The 26,632-nt window shown below is 36.6% G+C and overlaps 1 long non-coding RNA gene across 1 annotated transcript in view; it reads right to left on the bottom strand.

Annotated features, from left to right (window-relative positions):
- Positions 1 to 424: 424 nt before the first annotated feature.
- LOC130859669 (uncharacterized) overlaps positions 425 to 26,632 on the bottom strand; it is a 30,304-nt gene continuing 4,096 nt past the window's right edge. Inside the window, exons 3-5 of the long non-coding RNA XR_009055239.1 lie at positions 26,204 to 26,227; positions 1,775 to 1,858; positions 425 to 651 (exon numbers count right to left, since the gene is read on the bottom strand). This is a non-coding gene — a long non-coding RNA (uncharacterized LOC130859669). The remainder of the gene's footprint in view (positions 652 to 1,774; positions 1,859 to 26,203; positions 26,228 to 26,632) is intronic.

Here is a 26,632-nt window from a genome sequence, read left to right as displayed (position 1 = left end):
GCCTGGGGCTTGAGAAAGGATTCCTTGAAGTAGTTAATATTTGAAAGAGTCCTTAAAAAATGGCTTAGAATTTCTAAACGGATAAATAGAGGTCACTCTTGGTAGAGGAAATAGTATATAAAATGAATCAAAGTTTGGAAAATGTAGGGTATTCTCAAGGAATAATGAAAAATCCAGCTTGGACAAAACATAAAATACACATAGAACTATTTTGGGGTGCTTGGTGGATTGGAATCTGACTTACAGGGCATTATAAATACCAGATTAAGAAATTTGCACATAAATTCTACTTCAAAAACTTTAAACTGGCAGAAGAACTTCAGATAAAATGAGAGGGATGGTGTGCAGAGAGAAGTTTAGTAGACTAATTAGGAGACACTGGCAGCCAATTAGAAGAATTTAATCAGGGCTGATTTTAGGGTACTCAGTAAAGGAATATAAAGGAAAGTACAGATGTGAAATGAGGAAACAGATGTGAAAGAGGTAGAATCAACAGCAAATACTGAATGAAGGGAAGAACAGAAATATGGACACTATACTTTGATGGGTATTAAATGCTTGTGATGAGTATGAGCCTTGGATCAGCTTGGGTTTACATCTTGACCATCTTCAGGCTGAAAGACCTTAAATTCTGTGTCTCAGTTTCTTTATCTATAAAATGGAAATCAAAGTATGAGAGTTAAGTGTTAATATCTGTAAAATACTCAGAACAATACCTGGCACATATTAAGCTCTATAAATGGGTTTGCTCTTATTGCAATGTGGACTAAAACAGAGGCCACTTAGTAATTGGGGTAGTGAGAGCCTGCCTCAGGGCTGCTGCAGTGTAGTCAAGAGATGGAGTTAGGAAGTCTTTATGGAAGTGGCAATGCCAGAGTTTTTATGATGTCTTACTCATAAAAGCAGCATAATAAATATGTGATGATTGAATTATTCCTGAATATTTTGGGTCCAAGTAGTTTTTACTAAAATAAAAATAGTATTCTTCTTTAATAGATACCTAAAATCATTAAAAGCATCTAAAATTTTCCAGGAGAGAGAAGTGTATAGCATTTATTAAATGCTTACTGTGCCCCAGGCCTGTTAAATGTATCATAATTTTATTCTCATAACAACCATATGAGGCAAGTGTTTTAAAATTAATTTTAAGCTTATAGAATCTGAGGATCAAATGTTAGAATTTAAACATTTTCCTTTTTTCTTTTTTCCCGGAGTTAGGGTTTAACTTGTTAGGCAAAAATGATAAAAGAATCCCTTCAGTATCAGAAATAAGAAAAGGAGAGTACTTATCAACCCTGTTATTTAGTGTTTTGTAGAAGTACCAAGCAATGTAATTAAACAGGAAAACTAAAATGCTGAAAAGGAGACAAACACTATTATTTGCAGATGATATGATTGTGGCCTGAACCACTTAAGAGAATCACCATAAAAACTATTATAAATTTAAAAATCCAGCAAAGTGGTCATTTACAAAATAAATATTTCCAAATCAATAAATTTTCAATCAACTAACATTAATAAGAACATGTTGACAGGAAGAGATCACATTTATAATGCCAATTAAAAATAATCATAAAATATCTAGAAATACATCTAAGAAGAAATAAGCAGTACTACATTAAGAAAACAAATAATTTGGAGGGAAATTGAGAGACTTTTATGTAGAATGGAATAATTTTTTCTTGAGTAAGAAGACTCGATTTAACCCATGCACCCCCCACCCCAGCTTCTGGTGGTTCACAGGCAGTCACATCTTTGGCATTCCTTGGCTCACCCCAGTGCATCACCCTGATCTCCACCTTCATCTTCGCATGGTGTTCTCCTTGTGTGCCAGTCTCTTGTCAAATTTCCCGCTTTTCTAAAGACATAGTCATAATGCATTAGGGCCCACCCTAATACTTTATCTGAATTAGATCATCAGCAAAGAACCTATTTCCAAATAAGTCATATTCACAGGTAGTGGGGGTTAGGACCTCAACATCTCTTGGTGAAGTTTGGTGAGGTGGGAGGAAGCAGGCATTCTCATACAGATATTAGGGGTGTATACTGGTCTATCTTTTGAAAGACAATTTAGTAATATCTATGAAAACTTTAACTGAACTGTTTGTCCAAGCAATTGACTGTTAGAAAATTTTTCCCACACATATATATGCTCATGATAATTCTTCAAGGTATGTGCAGTATGTTTACTGCAGTATTATTTGTAATTGAAAAATGAAACAAAACAAAACAAGATTGAACACAGCCTAAATGTTCATCAGTTGAGGACACTGTTAACTAATTATAACTCATTCACACTGGAACACTACCTGGCTCTTTTAAAGAAATGGAGCAGGTTTCTTTTTTAATTTTATTTTTTATTTATTGGCTGCGTTTGGTCTTTGCTGCTGTGTGTGGGCATTCTCTAGTTGTGGCCAGCAGGGGCTACTCTTCGTTGCAGTGTGCAGGCTTCTTATTGCAGTGGCTTCTCTTGTTGTGGGGCATGGGCTCTAGGTGTGTGGGCTTCAGTAGTTGTGGCACATGGGCTCAGTAGTTGTGGCACGTGGGCTCAGGAGTTGTGGCTCACAGGCTGTAGAGCGTAGGCTCAGTGGTTGTAGTGCACGGGCTTAGTTGTTCTGTGGCATGTGGAATCTTCCAGGACCAGGGAATCGAAACCATGTCCTCTGCATTGGCAGGCGGATTCTTAACCGCTGCGCCAGCAGGGAAGCCCCAGAGCAGATTTCTTACACATACTTATTAAGAAAGATCTCCAAGATATATTAAGTAAAAAATGCAAAGCACATGACAATTGTTTTGTATGATTCTTTGGTCTAAACATTTTTAAAGATTAGTATAGTGGATATGCCAATTATTTACTTGGAGGACGTATAAGAAACTGTTAACACTGTTTACCTTTGCGAAAAGGGTTTGGAGCTGGGGATGAGAGGGAGACTTTAATTTTATACCTTTCAGTAGTATTTGAAATTTCTTCCTATTTGCATATATTATTCATCTTGTTTTTTCTGTCTTTAATATCACCAGAATTTATGTGTGCTGTGGGATTGTGAACAATTCTATTTTTGTTTTCATATTTTCTGTATTAAAAAGGAACTAATGAATGTTAAATCAAAAGATAAAGGGCTCTCCTCAACATACTACATGAGATAAGAGATTTTTTCTTGGGGAGAACTTTTCTATAGAGCCACATTCCCAGAGAATGTTTAATACTCGCTGGAAGGTTATATCCCATAGTTTTATGGATGTGTGCTCCGTGACCATATTTGTCATTTTTAAGTATGAAAGAGGTATGGTTCTAGACAGCTTCAGAACTCTATCCAGAAAACTACAGTTAGAAAGAGCTATGCATTTTGCTTTTAGGAAAGCTGAAAAACAAGAAAATGATCGTATTTATTTTAGGATGAAGTCCAAAGACTAAACGAATGCAGTATTTTCTTTTTTTAAAAAGATGCTTTCTTTTTCCAGAGGTTAAACAGCCTGCTGTGGGATCTGCCTTTATTTGCTGTGACCTGAAAGAGTCAAGCTGGTTAGCCAACTTCCTGTGGGAAAAACTGCTCATATAATCAGTCAGTTCATTTATTTCCTGGGTGTGTACTAAGGTCAGTTCAGACATGGGTGTTTTCGCTAGTAACACAGTGGAGGAAGTATTTTAAAGCAGCTTTACATTTTGAATAATTTTAAGATAATTGTGCTGAATTCCTGTGAAGAAAAATTAAAGAATGCAAAATATATGAAGCATTTGGATGTAGACCAAGAGCCTACCTGCAAGGAATAGAAAAATCCTTTCACTCAGTAATTTAGCATCATCAGCATTTCTGGAGGTTACCAAGTTGAAAGTCACTGGTGCTGTGTGAAACCACCTGAGGGTTTTTCTGTTTGTTGCAGATCTCTTCATGTAATAGAGGATTTCATCATTCAAACAGCTTCCAACCTAAGCTTACATCATCTTATATTTGAAGACTCTTTTAGCATGGAGGATTTGGAAATTTTGGATTCATTTTTGGTTAGGTGGGTACAAAAAGATTTGTTCCTCAACAGCCAGATTTTTCAAATCTCTCAAAATCATTTTCTTGCACAGTCAGGTAATTCTGAACCAGCTGCATGGCCCAGGGAGGCCTGTGCAGGTAAAGTTTTAGAAAAGTTACATCTCATATAGTATCAAGCACTTCTGCTGAACATGTAATTTAAATTGCTTAAAATAGACCCATGGGGAAAGGACTTTCACGTTCTTCCTGTTTCTTTCACGTTCTTCCTGTTTCTTTTTTGTTTCTTTTTTTTATAAATCTATTTATTTATTTATTTTATTGGCTGTGTTGGGTCTTTTTTTTTTTTTTTTTTTTTTTTTTTGCTGTGTGCGGGCTTTCTTTAATTGTGGTGAGTGGGGGCTATTCTTCATTGTGGTACGTGGGCTCCTTATTGTAGTGGCTTCTCTTGTTGTGGAGCATGGACTCTAGGCACATGGGCTTCAGGAGTTGTGGCACACGGGCTCAGTTGTTGTGGCTCACAGGCTCTAGAGCACAGAGGCTCAGTAGTTGTGGTGCATGGGCTTAGCTGCTCCGCAGCATGTAGGATCTTCCTGGAGCAAGGATCGAACCCTTGTCCCCTGCATTGGCAGGCAGATTCTCAACCACTGCGCCACCTAGGAAGCCCCACGTTCTTCCTGTTTCTAAACATCCGAAAAATATCTGGTCAAAATGCAAGATGGGCAAATAATAGTGATGTCCTTTTCTGTAAATAGCAGTTCCCTTCATTGGTTAATCTCCTCATACTCCTGCATCCTTGTTTGTATTTTTATTAATGGCACTACCACCACTCTTTAATATACTTGTCTTCAAAACTTCCCCTTCAGCCCTGCCTCCCTTCCCCTTACCTCTAATAAGTTTTAACCTCCCACAAGTTTTATAAATTTTATCTCTATAATGTTTCTTAAAATTATTTCTACTTCCTCTGAAATTTGATGGTACTTTATTAGTTCTATTCTTATAATGACCATAGTCACTATTATAGAGCAGATTCTTGGATCTAGGCACCAAGTTACATGATGTATACGTTACTTTATTTAGTCACCATAACAATTATATAAGATACTCACTATTACACCCATTAGGACAGGTCCATGCATGACTGTTCACATTCTCCTCCTTATTTCCCCTTATCCCTTATCTCTTAGGGCCATGTATTTATAAAGTACCCAGAAACATTTGGTAATAGTTTACCATCAAATGAAAATCTTTGCTGGGTAACTTCTGAAACAAAATAAAGGCCTTTATCTTTACAAGGAATCTCTTTTGAAAGAATTAAAGAATGTGGATAGATTTGTGATCTATCTTATTCTCTAAAAACATAAAAAGAATCTGTGAACACACGGTGTTCATCTCTTCAAACACATGAAATTCAAATACAAATGCCTTGGCATTAAGCATTTGAATTTTTATGCAAGATGTCATAGTTATATAATTTTTCTGTCAGAGATGGTTGGATATGCTCACTGGCTTTTCAAATTCCCTCATGTATAAGTAGATGTACTTGTAGGGACAAATACAATCTCTAATATATGGAAAACTTTAATAGTTCACTGTGAACAGAAAAATTTCCTTCCCAGCTCTGGGCCGTATGTAACAAAATGAATGTTATGTTGGCAAAATAGACATGTAGGACAACTTGCAATAAGTTGGCCTGTGCTCATAATAGCTTTTTCTTCATGATTCCAAGCTTATATTCCAGGACTTATCTGGTATCAGAATAGTGATAGGAATTACAAATCCAATGCTGGCAACATCTGTTTGAATCTTCATTTTAACCTGAAATAAATTTGTAACTGCTGCCATTGATCTGGATTTCAAGGCCTGCTCTTATCTTTCTGTCTAATGTTATTTCCTGAAATTCCCAAATTATTAATTCTCTTCAGACTATTTTGGTCCCTCCCCTGGTACTCATACTATGCTGATAGTGAATACCCCTCTAGCTAGTAGAGTCTATCTATCTTTTAGTGTCTATTTTAAGCCATTTATTCCACAAAACAGTTTCTGCTATTCCAGACTATGCTAATCACTTCTTTTGTAGAATTCCCAAAGTAGCTTTTTGTTGTTGTTATTTGTTTATTTTTGTTTTGTTTTGTTTTCCATCACATTACTTACCATCATTGTCATCTAGTTTTTAAAATTTAGGGCCCCTAACTCAACTGAAACCTTCTAGAGGTCAAGATTAACTAGATAACCACCAGATTTCTTGAGTTGTCAATAGTGTCTCCCTAGGTATCACTTGCTAAGTGCCTCAAACTACCTGATCAAAGCCCATGAAAGCCTTCACCCAGATCACATGATTCCACACCTACCAAGAAAACCAAGTGAAGCAGCTCAGTTCAACCTGATTGAGTCTGGTGGGTTTTCTAGGCTGCTATCTCTAAATAGAACTCTAAATTATCATAATATTTAATGAGAGCCTCATGAAATATTTAACTGTATTTTCTTTTATCTCTGGAGACTTATCACTGGACATGAATTTAAAAATATATGAAGTAAATCTTGTTTCTAAGTTATTCTCACTGTTTAAAGTTTATACTGTGTAAAGGGTATTCAAAGGCAAAGTCAGGAATGGAGCATGTAATAAAAATGACCAAGGTTTTTTGTCTATAGCCATATTTTTCTTCTGATTGTTTGTATTCAACAGGTAGGAGCATAAGTTTCATGAGGGCAGGTTATTGTCTTGCTTGTTTTCTGCCCTATCTTCTGCTAAATCTTCTGGGCACAGGGCATTTGTGAATGACTATTTTATTATAGATTTTTCTTAGGAGTAGAATATATACTGTTACCTCGTGTTTCCTGAAGTGTGGTTTATAGACCAATTGCTTCAGAACTACCTTGGTGCTAGTTAAAAATGCACATTCCTGGGCACCACCTCTGGGGGTGGGGACTCTAGGATAGGCATTTTTATTGATGTATTAGGTTGTTTTGAGGCACAAAAATTTGAGAGTGACTTCTATAACTCATGCTTCATGTACATTATATACAAGAGTGAGTCAAAAATTATCCGCACTCCAGTTACATTAAAACTTCTATAAATTCTACAGCCAGAGTGTGGATAATTTTTGACTTACCCTCGTATTCCCATTGCTCCATTGCTTGAAATAATTCGTTACTCTGCAGTTTCTAGGCTGCATCTTTCTATCTGCAAGTGGCCCTCATGACTGGATGAAGCTTGCATCACTCCATCTGAAAGCATCTGAACTCACTTCTTATGGCCCTTATGCCCATTCTACTACTTACAGATTTTATCGGGCAAGCCAAGTTGTTGGACATAAAATGTGATAGTTTGGTAAACTGTCCCAAAGATTTTACAAAAGAATTAAGTTTAGTTCATAAAATCAAAAAGGAAGGAAGGAAATGGGAAGGAAGGAAGGAAGGAAGGAAGTCTCAGAGACTTTTTTTTTTTTTTTTAGTTTCTAAGAATGACATACAAAAATGTAATTTTCAGCACTAAGACAACAGTAGCTGGACACGAGGATTTGGATTCATTACTAAAAGTTGCCTGTTCCACTACTTGCAACTTGTGCCATTCCCAACATGGTTTGGGTGGTAGGCTGCCTCAAGGAAGGGACATAGTGCGGGTAAACTCCCAGATCCCTTGGACCTCGACAGTTACCGTGCAGCCAGTGAGCCACAGCTCTGTTTCTCCCCTAGACTTTAAGGGTCTGGAACAAGATGTCCTATTGTAGGAGAATAAGACAGCAGAGCATTGTTGCAAATCCAATCAGTCTCCTTTGGATTTGGTCATTCTTCTTCCTGTCTTCAATCTGTAAGTCACACTTTTGATTTAGTGACAGCCACACAGAAAGTACATAACTGGAACACCTTTTCTTGTCCAATCAGGGAATATCAGTTTGGGAACTTCAAATACCGATGATATTTTTCTTAATTGGAACTACACTATGTGAGCAGGAATACAGAAACCTTCTTAATATTTTCTTCTTTTTTTTTTTTTTAATTCATGCTTGTGTTCCTCACAAGAATAGCATAAAGATAAATATGACACGGTCTTCGGTAGATTTAAGGCAGGAGAAAGGCGAGTTATAAATATTAATATTAGTGTTTCGTTTGACACAGCTAGCCTACAACCCAAATCGCTGTTATCAGCGCAATGTGAATGAATGACTGCTGGCCTTTCTCCCTGTGGCTCTGTTCCTGAAGTCACAGTGAGCATATGTGGAAATAGCCAGATTTAATACAAACACAAATGTTTGCTCTAGCTGTGCCTAAGACTTGTTATAACAATCTTTGAAAAGTGAATTGTTTTGCCAAGTAAAGACTTAAACTGTAAACTGATAATTAATAATTCAAGCATGTTAGTTTTCTTTCTTTTTTTTAAATCTTAGCTATAAGACACTTCATATTTCATAACCAAGTGAGTTTCCTTAAAGTAAACAAATTAAATTATGAATTTTGATGTTCTGAATATGCCAGGGGCTTTTGAAGGTCTGTGTGTGAGCTAAGACTAGATTATTCACTTCCGTGTTGACAGTCATGCCTGGAATTATGGAAAATGGTATAAACTCAGCTCTGAGAAATGGAACTCGGCAGACAAAGCACTTTTTATTTTTATTGCCTTTCGAGGAAATGCATCACTCTTGCCATCTTTATTGCAGTTGTCACCAGATGCATTTATTCTGTGTGCATCTTCTGTGGTCTCCCCTATGCACACAAGGTTAAACATGAGTTTGTTTTCCTATCTACTCTGAGTTTAAATTCTGAACCATGTGATGGTCTTGTGGATTTGAGTTTGATAAGTAGAATTTACAAATAAATAACGGGGAAAACATTGTTTGGGGTGACTTATGAACAGAAAACTGTTAGAATTAGAAAAATGTTAACTTCTATTTATGTCTTGCTGAAGTTTAGAGGTACTTTATGTAAGAGATGAATTTTAGCAATGTGCAGGATATTCACAGCACGTTCAAAATAATTTGTGCTATGTTGGATTCAAATCACACATATATTTTGTGTGAAAAAATATATAAAATATGCATAAAACATATTTACCAAATTTAAGGATTATGTCCTGTGAGTAGAGAACATGGTTAAAATGTGTACTTTTCTGTGTTTCTTAATATTGCTTTTGTTCTTTTAAAGAACTCATCCAGTTCTAAAGTTATTCACTCAATTCAGCTCTCTCCAAATACAAAATATTTCTTATTAAAAAACATAAAGAACATTTGAATAGAAAGTGTCCCTTAGAAATGGAAGATTTATGAAAAGGTTCAAAAACATCATTTGTAGTTATATTCAGATGTTATGTTACATTTAGGCAATGATGTTTTTCTGTTAAGTATACTATTTGTGTGTGGAATTGTGTAAACTTTTGAAAATACAAAAAAAGTATAAAGTAGCAAATTTAGAAAAAAATCATCTGTAATTCTACCATCCAGCATGGTTAACATGTTGATATATTTTCTTCCCCTTCCTTTTGTGTGTGTGTGTGTGTGTGTGCGCGTCTGTGTTATGCTCATATACATATACATATGCTGTTCACGGCTAAAAACATACATAGTGTATTCTATGAATGGACATCTTTAGAATAGGGCTGTTAATGGGCCTACACAACTAAAGTCCCCCTTTCCCACTCCTCAGGAATCAGCAGCGTTGCTCCTGAAGCTGCACTCTCATTCTACAGTTTCCTCTCACAATAGTGCTTCTGCTGGACGTAAGGATGTTTTATTCCCAGAAGAGAACATCCTTTCTTAACTCTGGGCCTGCATGCATTCTATTCCCTCTGCCTAGAACACACTTATCCCCCACCCTCAAACTTTCATTTAACGCATTTATGCTCATCCTTTTCTCTTGAGCCTGTTCCTGATCTTGCAGCCCTGGGGTAGAGGACCCTATGGTGTACTCCCATGGGACTTCATATTACTCACTTCTAAAATATATCACACTAGATTGTAGCTGCGTGCATGTCTGTATTTACCATTGGAGAGGAGGCTTTGTGAAAGCAGAGACTGCATCTTTCTTGCGTTCCCCTGTATACCCAGCACAAAGCTGGCACGTAAGGGCTCAGTAAATATGTATTGAATTAATCAGTAAACCAAACCCTCCATGTATCACTCATATCTTGTGAGAGCTGGCTATTTCACTTTGTAGTAACCTACAGAGGACTTTTCTGTGTGAGATTTATGTCTTTTAAATCTCTGATCTGCAGGTGAGAAAACTGTCCCTAGAATCACTGTCTTTAATTTAGAAACATTTTATTGTTAAATATCCTTATTTCAGTCCAGCAGTTTTATTTGGTTTAATCTCACTTGAGGATACTGAAGGCATTATAAATGGAAACTCTGATGAAATGTCATATTGGTTCATATTATTAAATTAAGGATTTAAAAAGCAAAACCAGAAACCTCAGGCAGTATTTTATGTTTTCCTAGCTTTCTGAAACTTTGAAAAGGAAATCTATGCCTTTATATTCCCAATGCCTATCACATACTGGGACCTTGATCAGTGTTTTTACACAAAAGAACTGGGATGACTCTCTTTGATATATTTGTAAAAAATATTTTGTGACTGACATTTATTAAATGCTTATTAAATGTAAACTTACTTCTAAGTTACGCCTGTCAGTTGGGAAAACCATTGGTGTGGATAATTGAAGACTGGACCACTATGTTGAGTGAGATGGATGGAGAGAAACACTGCCTGGCAACTTCTCAGGCGCCACAATGCCTACTGGCCTTCTGGGTGGATGATTGGTTTTGACTAGATTGAGTAGGTCATACGTGTAAACAAATTATACATTTGCCTTCAATTTTCATTTTCTGCTTGGTTTCAAGTTGTATTCCAGGGGAAAATGTTAACTAAAGAAGGCTAGTGAAAATTGGAAGCACAGTGAGGGGAAGACAATACATTTGAACTAAGAGGGTTGATTTTAGTGTTAAAATTAGTAAATATCCCTAAAAGATCACAGGCAGATTAATCCATGAATCTTTAAACATATAGTGTTACATGGACTTTAGACAGATTAATATTTTGGGAAAACCAATTATTGACTAGTATAATGAAGAAGGTTGAGAGTACTTCTGGTCTAATTTTTAAAATAGACTCTTGAAATTTAAATTTCAGTAAGTGCACTAGATAGTTTCCAAAGATGGCCATCTATTTCTACCTTTCCTATATTCATGTTGCTCTACCCATCAGTTGGTAGAGTCTATCCCTTCCTCTTGAATTTCAGCTGGGCTTGGGACTTGCTTTGCCCAATAGAATGGAGCTCAAGTGATGCTATGGCCAATTCTAGGACTAGCCCTTAAGGAGACAGGCAGCTTCTACTTTATTCCTTGTGGGAAAACATTCAGAAGACTTTCTGAAGCCTTGAAAATGTTACAGAAAATATGGCTAAAAGTAATTAAAATATGTGGGCCAAGCAACTGGGTGCAGGATGTCCTACTTGAGCAGCGGAGGAGCTAAGGGTGCGGACTTAGGAATGCCGGGGTCAGCGCAAGTTAGAATGCTGCTTGCGCACACACTGAATGTCCTTCTGCTGTTCTTGCAAAAGACCACTGCCCCCAATCATGTGAGGCCCTTTGTACAAAAAGATGTACAAAAAGAAATTTGGTTACTTCAAAGAAAACCTTGATTGTGGGACGGAACTGGGAGTGTGAGAACCTTATGCTATCTTGCTTCCTGAATGCTGAGAGCTCAATAAAAGCAATGTGGGATGAATCAGCGAGGCTCTTGATCCTACAGGTCTTGAGTCCCCTGGTCCCATCTTTCTCTTAAATCTGTGTTTGTGTTTCTTTAAGCTTGCTGCACCCGTTATTCGTTCGGAGCCGCCGAGCTGGTCTCGGCAATTCCTCTTGAAGCCAGCTTCTATGCACAAGTCTGACCATCCTGAGACTACTGTGCTGTGAGGAAGTCCAAGCTAGCCATGTGTAGCAACCACATGGAGAGCACCAAAGTGCTGTACTTATGAGTAAAGCTTTCTTGGATCTTCCAGTCAAGCTCAGTCTTCAGCTGAATGCAGCTGAGTGTGTGAACCCAGCCAAGGCGACATGAAGCAGAAGAATTTCCCAGCTGAGTCTGGTCAACTAAGAGACTTTTTTAAAAATAATAAACTGTTGTTTTAATCTGCTAAATTTTGAGTGGATTGTTTTGCAGTAATGGATAATGAAACAGTAGATGACTCATTGCTCCTAATATTGACTTTATTTATTTATGTAAATTTTTATTTATTTATTTATTTATTTGATGTTTTGGGTCTTCATTGCTGCACGGGCTTTCTTTAGTTGTGGCGAGTGGGGGCTACTCGTCATTGAGGTGCGTGGACTTATTGTGGTGGCTTCTCTTGTTGCAGAGCACAGACTCTAGGCATTCAGGCTTCAGTAGTTGTGGCACATGGGCTCCATAGTTGTGGCTTACAGGCTCTAGAGAGCAGGTTCGGTGGTTGTGGTGCACGGGCTTAGTTGGCTCCACGGCATATGGGATATTCCTGGCCCAGGGATCGAACCCATGTCCCTGCAATGGCAGGCGGATTCTTAACCACTGCACCACCTGGGAAGCCCCTAATATTGACTTTAAAATTCTATGTTTTGTAATTGAAATTTGCTAAGAGATTAGAACTTAAATATTCTCTCTCAAATACAAAAAGATTAATATGTGAGGTGATGGATATATTAATTTACTAGATGGAAAGAATCTGTTCATAATGTATACATAAGTCACCATGATGTACATTTTAAATATCTTAGAATTTTATTTGTCAATTATACTTCAATAAAGCTGAAGAAAAAGAAGCCTGAAAAAAATTCTATTCTTGTGGTGTGTATATATATGAATATTATTTCTAAGTATTTACATGTATGTATGTTTATGTGTTAATACACACAGATAAACCAGTTTAAAGTATATGGTTTGTCTTATAGCATCAGTTATGACCTATTATAAAAATGATCAATATCCACAAATTTTCTAGGCTATATATTTCTTTTGACTTGTGTCATGACCAAACTCTGCTTCTGATTTAAGTTCATTTATAACCTTTTCTCAGTAATTTGAACTATGTGGATAAAAAAAATTCAGCAAATTCCATCAAGAAAATAAAAAAAAATTCAAACATGCCAATTTCACACTAGAAATTCTAAATCATTTGTTATAAGTGGAAAATTTCCTAAAAATACCTGATTGAGATGAAACAAATGTTCTTTGTGTTCTAAGATTAAACTAAGGTGTGAGCTTAGTTGAATATCAATGGAGGAAATGAGAAAGAATAAAATTTAAGATATGCAATTAAAGCGTCCAGCCTTATAAACCTTTCATCAAGTGATGACTAGCTTCAAAGATCGGTTAAAACATTATCAGCACTCCACTAAGCTCATGGACCCCCAGATCACATTCAGAAATGAAAATTGAATAACAGCACTTTGTCCATTAATTCTGTTAGCTTCAAGCCCAGACATAGCAGGGACCCTCGAGGATTTCTAAGAGAACCCCAAGGTTATTGCTTGCTGGCATCTGAATGTCTGGTGAAGATTCAGCGAGAAAACAGATGTTACACCAGAGCTTTGCTTCATGAAGAATAACAGATGAGTAGATAGAGGCTTTCAATCTGAGAGCAGAACACAGGGTAATCAGAATCCCAATCACTCGGTAGAAGATGATAAAATAGAGCAGTGGAAGGATGAATTAAGATGACATGCTGTGTTTTATCAATAAAAGTAATGGCAAGAGATATATTTCTTACAATTATTTAACCAGGAGAAAGCTCCCGAGAATGATACATTTTGCTTATAAAGCAGTGTGAAGTGGGATAGATCACACTGTCAATTTAATGGCTCAGTTTGCTGCATTTGTATTAGCGGCAAGATTATTCTTTGTATTCATTCAAAATGAAAGAAAACATAGGAAACTGATTCTGACTATAAATCCTTTTCCGCTGGAAACCTTTTGTCATCCTATGCTGTCCTTATTTGCTAGGCTGGAGCAGGTCAGACAATTGGACGAATGACTCTTTGTATTGGGGAGGCTTTGGTATTATGCCCTATAGATCAGTTTAAATATGTAGGGTGTTTTCCTCTAGAAATTAAAAGCACAGATTCCATTTTGAATGAAGGATGTGACATCTACTAGGTAATAACATTATAACTCAGTTTAGGGTAATGTGAATGACAGTTCAGTATGATATATCCTGTGAAGGAAAATTTTTTAAATTATTTATTCTTATAAGTGATGTCATGTGTTCAGTGCATTTACCATTCACCAGTACCAAAGTAAGAACATGAAGTTCATTTATCAATAATCAGTGGACGAATACATTGCTATGAGTGTCAAATCTGCAAATGTATGTTTGCCTTGCAGAAAATCAAATTAGAATTTTCCTCTTTGAAATATGAACTCCCTCATAAATAGGCATAAAAGAATATTCAATGGTAAATGAGAACAGTTTTTTCTTTTAGATGATGCTTTCCATTGATTATTACCATAAAAACTGTAAACTGTGTGACTATGTATTTTTTAAGAACTTTTATTGAGATATAATTGACATACAATAGACTGTGTATATATAAAGTATACAATTTGATATATTTTTTCTTATTAGTAATGTATATATGGCAATCCTAATCTCCCAATTCATCCCACCCCCCCGCCCCCCTTTCCCCACTTGGTGTCCATATGTTTGTTCTCTACATCTGTGTCTGTATTTCTGCCTTGCAAACCGGTTGATCTGTACCATTTTTCTAGATTCTGCATATATGTGTTAGTGACTATGTATTGAATGATGTGTCATGACTGAGAACACTGGGGCTTGCCATTGTTGTTAAGAGCCTGACTGCCAGGGTTCAAATTCCAGCTCTGCAGCTCACTGACTATATGACATAGATGCATTGCTGTGCCTAATTCTCTCAATTTTAAAATTGAGATGATTATGGTATTTACTATATAGATTTAAAAATGAGGATTAAATAAGCTAATATATGTAAAACACAAGGATGACACTTTTCTTAATATTGATTATTATTTTAATATAATATATTCCAGATATTGAGCAGGATGAGGATGCAGATATGCATGGGAATGATTTCTTTAGAATGTTAGCTATTTTTTCTTCTTTAAAATGAAGGATAATTTTTATTTTTAAGACCTTCATAAAGAGATCTTTTTATCTACCTTTGGAACTACTCCATTCTTACCAGGAAATTTGGGGGTAATTACCCCAATCTTACTTTATTCTTAGAGATGTGTCTTTATTTCATTGCCCTCTTTTCCACTACTCAAGAGCACTGGTGATGTTCAACATTTTTTACAAAAATAATTTGATTCCCCACTCCCCCCCATCCCCCCGCCAACTCTCTTTATAGAGTTACTTTTAAAACCCATCAGTCACTGACGTAAAACATCTGATCAAATTCTTGATTTTCATTTTAGAATGAAGAATAGAAGTATAAAACCTTTTTCCTACCAAACAAAAAATATAACTTTAAACAAGATGAAATAGGAATCTAATGATGTCATTACGCTGCTGAAATCCATTGCTCTGGGGTAGAGTTTAAACTTCTTGCAGGGTTTATAGGCATGGTCTGTGCCCCACTTTGCTTCCCTCCCCATCTTCCCATCCTTTCCCCAGAAAGCACACATTCAGTACACTTCAACCATTACGAGCATTCCTCAGCTCCTCTGATAGATCATGTTTTTTTTTTCTTCCTAGTCTACACCCTGCTTCCCTAGAACTTACTCATTGTTTGTGTAGGTCTGACTTTAGATATTGTTTTCTCCAAGGTGCCATCTTTGACCCCTAAACTCTAGGGCATGTACCCCTCCAATGTGGTCTCATAACAGCCCTTATTATGTCAGCCATCACACTTTATATAATTTCTTATTTACTTATCTTTTGAAGCAAAATGTTCTACAGGTAGGAACCATGTTTTAATATTTCATAAAGTCATCCCCATCACCTAGCAAGGTACATGTCACAGAGTAAGCATTCAAAATTATGCTGAGTGACTGATCAAATAAATGAATGAGCTGTTAGGTTTCTATTTCCACTGCCAGATAAATAAGAGTTTCAGAAGGGTTATCTCTGTATTTAAATAACATGTCTCATACTTTGAAAAACATAGAAAAGGGAAAAAACTTAATTTAAAAGAGGTAAGGGGCTTGCTCTCAGCTAGTTACAGAGCTAGAGGGGAAATCCTGCAATCACTGAATTAACTTTCACTTCTATGCCATTAATATAGTCTGGGGAAGCATATTTTTTCTGGGGAGGGTTCTATTGAAAGAAATAAAACACACCTATCTAACACATAAGTAGTGAATTTTAAACTAACTATAAATATTTCAAATGAGAAATTGCCTTGAAACTGATGATATATTAAAGGTTTAATATAAATGATGGTTATATGTGCAGTTCATAGCTAAAGAACACACTTGTGCTCATTATTCCATTTTATTGCACCAATTTAATAGCCTTGTGATACCTTTTTATTGAATATTGATAGTAGTTTTGAATACTTAATAAATTCAATGGGAAAATTACAGTAAAGCCAATTTTGTTCCAAAAAATACTATAGTGCTTCCTAGAAACCTTTGCTGATTCTTTTTAAAGTGCTCTATTTTACAACTGAAGTTTTTTTCTTTATCTTGGGTTAACTGAGTTCTAACATGTCAGTAAAGTAATAAACACCCACGGATAGCCTTGCCTAACATGTAAACAGTTCTCACCAACTACGAACTTCAAGCAACTCCATCTTGGGCCTGATTTATGGCCCATGTGCTCTTTAACCTCAAGATAAATCTGACAGCCTGTCTTCAGATGAAATATTCATGAAGTTTCATAATATTCATTACCATTTTATGATTCTTTTAGTTGGTATAACAACAATCCTTTCTAGCACTCTATTAAATCAGGAAGCAACTTCGTAAATCACTAGCCCAAGTGCATGAAACCATCACTTGTTAATGTCTTAGCTGGGCTGCAAAACGTGCTCAAGCATAGGGGAAATTCATACTGCCATTTACATCATCCTCGAACATGCTAATTTGTTTGGGAAAATTCCCGTCTGATCTCTTCCAGCTCTGGGTTTTCTGAACTTGACAACTAAGTGAGAAATCTCTGAAAGCCTTAGATAAAAATATGTTACTGTATGTAAAATGTGCAAAATATGTGACAGCACAAAGCTTCTGTTGCAGGTTACTAGCAGATCACGTTTCCTGGGCAAGCAGGATAGGATCCTAAGGAGCAAGCTGGATGGGGGAAAATAAACATCTCTTTTCAAATCCTGCCTCACTTTACTTTCAGCACAACTGCTCAAACTTTGCTTCTAGAGTTTTGGACAACTTTGATTTCCTATTATTGTACTGGAAATTGACAAGACTTCAAGTTGGTAGTGCTATTTATATGTCTTGGTATGGGTAGATATTATACTAAATACCTTTGAATAATTTTAAAGTGGTTAAAAGGTATAATTCCTGGTCTAAAGGAGTTATGTCTTTTCAGTTTCAAGAATCAAAACTTTCTTCTGTGTTTCATTGTTTGAAACTATCCTAAGAAACTTAAAAGTCATAATATGAACATGATTCATATTATGTTGTTTTAAGAGATTTCCTCTGTTTTCTGGAATCAAGCCTTAGTCATATTCAAAAAAGAGCATAATAAACATAACTGGGCATATAGTGGATCTTTTAATGGATTTTGTGGTTTGTCATAATCGGGGATGTTATATTTAGGACAAAAGGAAAATATGAGTCCACCAATCTGGGTAAATCATGGTGGTGCTAGTGAAGGGAGATTGAGAAATTAAGAAATAATGGAGGTATCAGGCAATTTTTATCATGATGTGTGCTGACAAAGAATCGGCAACCCTTTCGTTACCTCTTATATCTTTATCATGGGATAGTTCAGTTCCGAAACTAATGGGAAAACCATTTTAAACCTCTTAATTGCTTACTGCTTTTATATCTATCCTACTCAGAGGGTGCTGCATGCAAGCCAGATGGCTGCAAATGTTATTCTGGTTTACAAGCATGGAGATTTCTGTATCACTGCCAAAGCCATTGTCAAAATGTCCTATATCAAAACAAAACAAAAAATAAAATCCTCTGTTTTCCAAACTTCTGAAAATCCTACAATAGCAGTGAAATACCAACCCCCCTCCCCCGTAGGTTTTTGCAGCCAAAGGGAAAAATTATCCATCCCCAAGCAGCTTGTTGTCTGAACTAACCAAGCAGTGGGGCAGCCAAAAAAGGAACTGCATCATTGAGAAGCTCATGAATTTTCAAATAAGCAGCCTTTGGAATTTAGAACCTCTCATAAGGGTCCAAGCTGAATGAGCTTGGCACAGAAATCAGCCACTCATAAGGGTCATGTGGTGACTAGAGGGGTTTTGGAAAATGGTAACTATATTCACCCTCAGGCAAAGGGAAGGCAGTACCTATGCGTGGTTTTGGATCTAGCTAAGGTGTCTCCTAGATATTAGATACATTGCATCAAAGGCAGTTTTACCTTGATAATGTAGGTAAATATCACAATGAAGTAGGGGCAAATGATTCCAGCAGAAATATTAACAAATTCATTGTATCTTAGAAATAAAAACGGCAACTGAAATACATATAGTTGAAAGTAAATTTCTTACAAAATGGATGTTGTTAATATACAAATATCAGGATGATGTTCTTATAAATTCTATGATACAGTAAATTTAGTTCTCCTAGGTCCTCATTCAGAACCTAAAGTATGTTTTTATTATCCTCAGAATGGATGGGTTTTATTTATTTATTTTTTTGTAAAAGAATTATCAGCTTAAAGGAGAGTTTTCCAAGAGGGTGAGTTAGAAGAGAGTTTTGGTTCAAAGTCTTAAGAAAGCAAAGTAGCTTTCTTACATTATTAGCTGATGGTAAGAACACACAGTACAATGAGGACTCTCAAGTGTTACTAGCATTTCTTCAGCAGTAGATTAAGTATCTCATGTATCATGAGAGTATTGTTCCCTGAGTATTACTCATATATATTCTACTGCACTTTCTACCTCTTCAAGTTTCTCAGTTTTGACATTTCTATTGATTGAGAGTGTTAGACGTTGTTATTATTTGATTCTCCAGAAGCAGATACTGAGCTCGTGTTTGGGGATACACAGTGTTCATTAGAGATCACTACTGATGAAGGAGAGAGAAAGAGGAGAGAGAGCAGGTTTGGAGAGAGGGAGAATTTGGCTTGTGATACATGCCTGGACCTGCCTTGGCCAACTTGCAGGGAGTCTGGAGCAAGGACTGCTCCTTAGCAGGTCCAGCCCTGGGCCATCATGGGGTGTGCGCTGTATGCTTCCTTGAGGCAGCATGCGCCCCATGGTGGCCCAGGGATGGACCCACTAAGGAGCCTTTGCAGCTGAAGCAGTCCCTGATGGGGCTGGCATTTGGAGACTGTCTACTGCCCGCACTTGTCACAGCCGGTCAGTAAGTACCTGTAAGAAAGGGGATCTGGATGGGACATCTCTTTATCTATCATATAGGTCAATATTTGGAAAATCAGCCAGATTCAAGGAACAAACTGAGGGTGTGAGTGTGCACAGTCAAGAGACCCAGAGAGCAAGGGGATGAGAAAGTAAGGACTGAAAATCGTCACTAGGAGACCAGGGAATCTGACTCAGGGTCATAGGCCCAGACTCTTGACCACAGCTCTTGCCAGGAATGAGTTTAACTAACTGACATATGCACCAAACGACAGAAGAGAATTTTGATTCTGAGCCAAAGTTCTGGAAACAATTTTATTACTGTACCGAAATGCTAGTTCCATGTCTTTGCAGCTGAGGATGGACAACTAGTCTGAGGGCAAAAGTGGGTTTGTTTTCCTGGATGAAGGTAATTAAAAAATGTTCTCCAAATTTTCAATTCACTTGCTAACTCAAATTCACCTGGAACCTTACAGCTTACCTTTATGCTTTGAGTATTGGGGGTCTTACCTGAATCTTTGGGGAAATACAAACCAAAGTCCATGAGTTTGAATTTAGAACATCAAGTTTTTGATTATTCAGTAATTGTGAATTACAATTACTTTGTTAACAATATGTTTTTCTCTTCATTGAAAAAAAGCCAGTTTACCACTAATTAATTTATTCAACAGATTTAATTGAGTCTCTACCACACATAGACCAGGCACTGTTTCAGGTGATGAAGTGGCTGAATAAAACAAAGATCCCTGCGTTTGTAGATCTGCATCATAAACAGTACACAGACGACAATGTATAATATAGACAAATGAAAAGTAGATCAGGATTAAAGGAGTTGGAGGTATAGTAAAAGAAAAGAAAAAAGAATTTTGATCTGTTATAGGGTGGTCGAGGCGGGTCTCTTTGAGACGTTGCTATTTGACCAACGTCTTGAAGGCAGTGATGTCTATGAGGATGCGGTTGCGGCCGAGCAGCCTCTGGTGCAGGTACCCTCGTCCTAGAGCCTGCCTGGGGTATTCAGGGAGTAGCAAAGAGACTGATGAGGCTGGAGGAGAGTGAAGGATGTTGAGGGGGTGATAAATGAGGTCAGCACAGTAAGGGGGGGTTGAGTGTGTGAGGAGATGGGGTAAAACTTGGGCTTTCATCCCGATGGAGAGTCAGAACTGTTGCATTTGGAATGGAAGACATTTAACCATCTGATGAGTTTCAAAGGCTCCCTGTGGCTGCTCTTGGAGAATAAACTGGAGGGGGTGAGAGAAGTCAGGGCAGAGGCTGGGGACCAGTTAGAAGGCTGGTCCGGTAATCCAGGTAAACAAGGTGCTGCCTTCCTTTTCGCAGTAGATTGAAAAAAAGTAAGAAGGCCAAGTAATGCTGTGCTACTGCTTTCACTGGACTTAGATCTAACACTCAGCGTCAGCAAAAGAACTGCACTTTGAGAGAAATTGTCTATTGTTTGGTAACCTCTGTTCTCTCAGGACTAAAAGGTGACGTGAAATAGCGAGAGCATGTGTCTCTCCTTTGTGCTGCTCTGTGGCATTTCAGGATCTGAAAGACTGTTCTAGTGTTGAGGTTTATGTACTGTCGTGCCCAGATTTCTGGTCAGCCATTCCCAATGCAGCTTGTGTCCTCAGAAGTGATTTTTGAAGCGGAAATATACAGTCGGACATGGACCTTTTTTGTCTTTCTGTTAAAAAAAATGCTTTCATGAAAGCCAAATAACTCCATCAGTGGAGAAGAAAGGAAGGGATATTTCATATTTGGAGCAATAGTCAGGCAAGGGAATGCACTAAGTGTGCAGCAGTTAGATGGAGGCAAAGAAATAAGTTAAAGGAAATACAGCTTCCTGGCTGGGAAGGCAGAACACGACTAAGTCAGTACAGGAAACAGTAAAGTGAAAAAACCTCGCTGTCTTGAAAAGTCAGGAGCCCTGCCCAGGACATGTGCCCAGAGCAAAACAACTTAGCACCTTTCACTCTTGGTGAACGGGCATTTCTGAAACTGGATTTTGACTCTCAGATTCTTTCTTTTTTTTGGAAGTAGACGTCCTTAAAAGAAGTTTTTGATGAAGCTTCTCTGGACACCAGTTGTGCTGAACTTTATCTTTTACCACCGGTTTTAAAAAGTACTATATCTGATTGTCAAAGACCTTATAGGTGGCTCCTTAAAAGTTTTCATTTTATTTGACATGAGCAAAGGAGTCGCGTGTGTTGGGGGCGGGTGGTGGGGGGTTCCTCCTTAGCATAAAATTGCCTGCATTCTGGTCATTCTATGCTCTTTAAACGCAACATTATTTTTACAACTCAAAATCTCAGTGTCAGGTAAACGGAAAGTTGAAGACCCTCTCTGCTTGAGAATTCATTACTTTTCTCTGATGTCAAATGCCATTTGCCATGTTTGTGGGTACTCAATCTGATTTGTAGAAACCCTCCATCTGCCCTAGGACCCCTACCATAGACATTATAGATGCTGACTAATACCATAGCATCTACTTGAATTTGAAAGAAAGAAAGGAAAGGAATAAATATGAGCCGTTTACCTCCTCAATTGGTTGATAAATCCCATCTAAGCTGCCCTACAGTGCCAATTTCTCCCAAGGCCACAGTTACATAAGATGCATGAAATACAGAAAGATTTTGTCTGATTGTTTTCTTTATTTCTTTTTGAAATTCAAAACAGTGAATGGAATTTTCAATCACTGCCTATTAAAGAGCTCCTGAGGACTCTTGGGGAAATACAAATGGTGTTAAAATTTTAAGGAGAGGTCAGCTAAGGGGCTGGGAGGTTGTGATTGTGCTGATGGTAAGTCTGTAGAGGGTAGGGCTGAATAAATCTTCCAGCCCACTTATCCCAACTTTTCCTTTTTTGACCGGGATGTCTTCAATTATATTATTTGACACAGGGCCTTGCAATCTAACCATTTTTGAGTACTTATTGTATGATCCAAACTGTGGTAAGCAATACTGAGGACAGAAAAAGGAAATTTAAGATGACACTTTCTTTCAAGAAAGTTCCTATCATGTTAGGAGAAAAGACATACCTTCATGAAGTAAATTTGAACAATGAAACATGATATATCATTGTATCTCTGAATATGTGGTAAAGATGATATATTCTGCAATGCAACTGGAATTTTCATAAATGTCCTCCCCCTAAAAATGGGCCATCATATGCAGGACTAAACAGGAAGGCACTGGCCTAATGGCTACCTTAATATCAAATACCAACTGCAGCAAATGAGATATTCGCTCAAGATATTTTTATGGAAACAACAGTCTATGATGAGATATAAATGTAAGGTTAAATTAAAATGCATGGACGTAATGATAGAAGCCTTTTTTTTTTTTCTGGTGACTCATATGAAGTATTAAAATTAAAACAATAGAATAAGTTCCAGATAACTTTTATTTGGACTACACAATTTTAGACTTCATAGTATTTGTACATCAGAAGCAAATTAGTAAAGATATTTTAATTATTGGGAGATTTCATTTAAAAAGCCAGATTCCCAACTTCTTTTGAAACATATGAAAACCTAGCTCCTCTAGGTTAGCATTCTCATAGAGCTGAGTGGCAGGTGGCCTCTTTGGCTTTCCACAGCCTCATTGTTTCTTATTGTTCTCTATTTTTTCTCCCACCATACTTTACTAGTTCATGTTGATTACCTAGCTAGTTCCCTGTTGACATTTGAATTTTTGATTCCCTGATGAAGCCCAGCCTCCACCAAATACAGTCATGGCTTTTGTAACATCCTTCCTGCTTTAATGCATCACCTAGAAGTTCACTTCTTCTCTAGGCAACCCATGCCAGTATTGGACTCCCCTCTGCCACCGCCCCCCCTCCCCGCCCCGTTTACTACTGAAAAGCTCTCTCCCTGCTTAAGCCTTAATTTGTATTCTTCTAACTCATAATTTTCCCTAGTTTTATTCTTTAAAGCAAACATCCTTTCTTCCTCCTTCATAGGATATACCTTCAAATGCATGTAACTGCCAAATAATGTCAAGAAACCACATTTCAAGAAAATTCCTTGTTTTCCACCTTGACCCTGAACCTGAGCATTCCTTATGCTCTCTACCGGTTTTTTTTTTTTAGGTCTGTGAATCTTTTCAATTAAGCTTACTATTTTGAGTTGATTGTAGATTCATATGGAATTGTAAGAAATAATACATAATGACCCAATGTACCCCTTACCCAGTTTCCCTCAATGGTAATATCTTTTAAAACTATAGTATGATATCAAAACTAGGATATTGGCATTGATACTGACAAGACATAGACTATTTCCAGCACCACAAGGATGCCTCATGTTGCCCTTTTATAATCACATCTACACCTACTTCTTGCCCCTCCTGTCACTCTCTGATATGTTTTACAATTCTATAATTTTGTGATTTCAAGAACGTTATATAAATGGAATCGTATATCATATAACCTTTAGGATTTGTATTTTTCACTCAGCATAATTCTCTGGAGATTCAACTAGGTTGTTCTGTGTGTTCCTTCTTTATTATTGTTGAGTAATATTTTGTGGTAGGCATATACCAGTGAGCCTAAGCATTTGCCACTGAAGGACAGCTGGGTTGTTTCCAGTTTTTTACTACTATGAATAAAATTATAAACATTTGTGTACAGGTTTGTCTGTGAACATAACTCTTCATTTCTTTGGGATAAATGCCCAGGAGTGCAATTGCTGAGTACTATGGTAGTAAAATATTTAGTCTTTTAAGAAACTGACAAGCTCTTTACCAGAGTGGCTGTACTATTTATATTGCTACCAGCAATGTATGAGTGATCCAGGTATTTCATATCTTTACTAGTATTATTTATTTTAGTCATTTTGATGTGTGTGTAGTGATATCTCATTACAGTTTTAATTTGCAGTCCTCTGATGGCTAATGATGTTGAACATCTTTTCATGTATTTATTGACCTTTGCATATTTTCTTTGGTGAAATGTCTCAATGTCTTTTGCATGTTCTCTAATTGGATTGTTTGCTTTTTTACTGTTGAATCTTGAGAAATTTTAAAAATATTCTATATAGAGGCATACCTTGGAGATATTGCAGGTTTGGTTCCATACCACTGCAATAAAGCAAATATTACAATAAAGCTAGTCATATGAATTTTTTTTAATTTCCCAGTGATTTTAAAAGTTATATTCATATTATACTGTAGTCTAAGTGTGCAATAGCATTATGTCTAAAAATCAATGTACATAACTTCATTAAAAATACTTTATTGCTAAAAAATACTTGATCTCTAAAAACTATCATCTGAGCATTTGGTGAGTCGTAATCTTTTTGCTGGTGGAAGGTCTTGCCTTGATGTTGATGGCTGTTGACTGAAGGTTGGGGTGGCTGCGGCCATTTCTTAAAATGAGACAACAGTGAAGTTTGCCATAAATCATTTGGGCATATTTGTGTGGGTTTAACTGCTTTCTCTATTTCACTGATCTTTTGTCTATGCTTCCACCAATACCACATAGACTTGATTACTGGGTAGACTAATTTCTGGTACTTCATTTTTCTTTTACAAAATTATTTAAACTAAACTAGTTCCTTTGTCTTTACATACAAATTTTAGAATAATCTTGTCAATATCTACATCAATATCAAAATCTCATCAATATCTTGTTGAGATTTTGATGGATGTTGTGACATACCTGTATATCAGTTTGGGGAAAATAGACATCTTGACTATGTTGAGTCTTCCTAGACATGGAAATGGTATGTCTTTTCATTTATTTAGATCTTCTTTGTTTTCTTTCATTAGGGTTGTGTACAGATAAAAAACATATATTCTGTACAAGTTTTGTTAGATTTACACCTAAGTATTTTATTTACCTTTTTAGTACGGTTTTCTTATTTGACCCTGAAGACCTATCCCTTTCTTCCTTCATTCCCTTCTCTGATGCTGCCACCAACCTTAGTTGAAGAATTGCTGACAATCCTCGCCAAAGAACTGACCTCTGACATCTCCTTTCGGTTTTAGTTTGGAATTTATCACTTAGTACATAATGGTCTCAACCTGCTTACACCTGTACTAAGACACGTACCTCCTGATTTGGCCTTAGCAACTGGTTTGTCTCCTAACAAATAACTCTGTGAGTCACCTTACTCTAGAATTTCAGCCTAGAGCTTTCCTGTTCTGTCTTTAACTCACTGATCCTCATAGTGTTGCTCTTACCTTTCATGATCTGAAATTGTAGGCAGTAATGTTTTATTACTCTGCTATAATTGGGCTTCATTTTTAGAATCATTATTGTGAAAAAAGTTTCCAAAGTGTGGTTAATTTTAAATGAACAATATTTTTTAATATTGCAAGAGAGAAAATGGAAGTGGAGGCTTATACTAATAGCTACTTGGAAGAAAGCTGGAACATAAATTTCAGATAGATGATAAATTTGTAAAGCTTTTCATACTATACACAGAGCAATGATACATGCAATTTGAAACCACCAACTGCTCTGCACTATTGCCTAAATGCTAGCTGGTAGTGTTTCCATCCACAGAAACATTTCTTAACTAAAATAGCAGTAAATTCAACTTCACAAAATTAAAAAAAAAATCCAAGTTTCTACAATTAATTCCATTTAAAAGATTAATTAAAAATAACACGATTATGCACAAAAATGTTAGTTTTTTTTTCCTTGACATTAACTTATTTTAAGATGCACAGAGAAAGATTGCTAAGGGAGGAATCCTGAAATAAAGAGAATGTAAAGGCAAAGGAGAACCAATTAAGGTTGGTAAATTATTAGGAAATGTAATCAATCTTCAAATATCTAAGGACTTACCAGTTCATGTATATATTTCTTCATCTGTTAGGGAATTGTAGGAAAAGAGAATAAAATGGAAGTTTAATCATTGATTAAAGCCAGTCTAAAACTTAATTGTATCACTAAGTATGGTGCTTTTCACAAAATGGGCACTTAATAAAACTTATGGAATTGTAGATAAGGGAAAGATAGACCACCACAAATTAAAATCAGTCAGTGAATTTAAATGCCTCCTATGTGGAAAGTACACTACTAAGAATATCACAGAAAAGAAAATAATTCACAGATTCTAAGTGAAAGAAAAAAAAGATTGTGTTTCTATCATGAATGATAAGCAATACCTATTACATTTTCATATAATTTTGTAAGATACTGTATATAATATTATATATACAAGTTTTGATAGTTGACTATTAGAAATATACCCAAAAGCCATATTTATAAGAT

This window comes from Hippopotamus amphibius, chromosome 8, assembly GCF_030028045.1.
Source record: "Hippopotamus amphibius kiboko isolate mHipAmp2 chromosome 8, mHipAmp2.hap2, whole genome shotgun sequence".
NCBI classification, from domain to species: Eukaryota; Metazoa; Chordata; class Mammalia; order Artiodactyla; family Hippopotamidae; genus Hippopotamus; species Hippopotamus amphibius.
Note: the sequence above shows the minus strand (reverse complement) of the source record. Positions and strands in the feature narration are given on the sequence as shown.